Below are 987 nucleotides of genomic sequence, written 5' to 3' on the forward strand. Positions count from 1 at the left end.
GGACCTGGACCTGGACATGGACATGGACATGGACATGGACCTGGACCGGGACCGGGACCGGGACCGGGACATGGACCCGGACCCGGACCCGGACCCGGACCCGGACCCGGACCGGGACCTGGACCTGGACCTGGACCTGGACCTGGACATGGACATGGACCTGGACATGGACCCGGACCCGGACCCGGACCCGGACCCGGACCCGGACCGGGACCGGGACCGGGACCTGGACCTGGACCTGGACATGGACATGGACCCGGACCCGGACCCGGACCCGGACCGGGACCTGGACCTGGACCTGGACCTGGACCTGGACCTGGACCTGGACATGGACATGGACCCGGACCCGGACCCGGACCCGGACCCGGACCCGGACCGGGACCGGGACCTGGACCTGGACATGGACCTGGACCGGGACCCGGACCCGGACCCGGACCCGGACCCGGACCCGGACCCGGACCCGGACATGGACCCGGACCCGGACCCGGACCCGGACCCGGACCCGGACCCGGACCGGGACCTGGACCTGGACCTGGACCTGGACCTGGACCGGGACCGGGACCTGGACCTGGACCTGGACCTGGACATGGACCCGGACCCGGACCCGGACCCGGACCCGGACCCGGACCCGGACCCGGACATGGACCCGGACATGGACATGGACATGGACATGGACATGGACATGGACATGGACATGGACCGGGACCTAGACTTGGGCTCCGTCGTCTCCGGGGTCCCCCGGCCGCCGGGTCGACCAGTTCTCCCCGCGGACTTGGACTTCGACTTAGACTTGGACTTCGACTTGGACCTGGACCTGGACATGGACATGGACATGGACATGGACCTGGACCGGGACCGGGACCGGGACCGGGACATGGACCCGGACCCGGACCCGGACCCGGACCCGGACCCGGACCGGGACCTGGACCTGGACCTGGACCTGGACCTGGACATGGACATGGACCTGGACATGGACCCGGACCCGGA

Source organism: Eschrichtius robustus, unplaced genomic scaffold (genome assembly GCF_028021215.1).
Source record: "Eschrichtius robustus isolate mEscRob2 unplaced genomic scaffold, mEscRob2.pri scaffold_919, whole genome shotgun sequence".
NCBI classification, from domain to species: Eukaryota; Metazoa; Chordata; class Mammalia; order Artiodactyla; family Eschrichtiidae; genus Eschrichtius; species Eschrichtius robustus.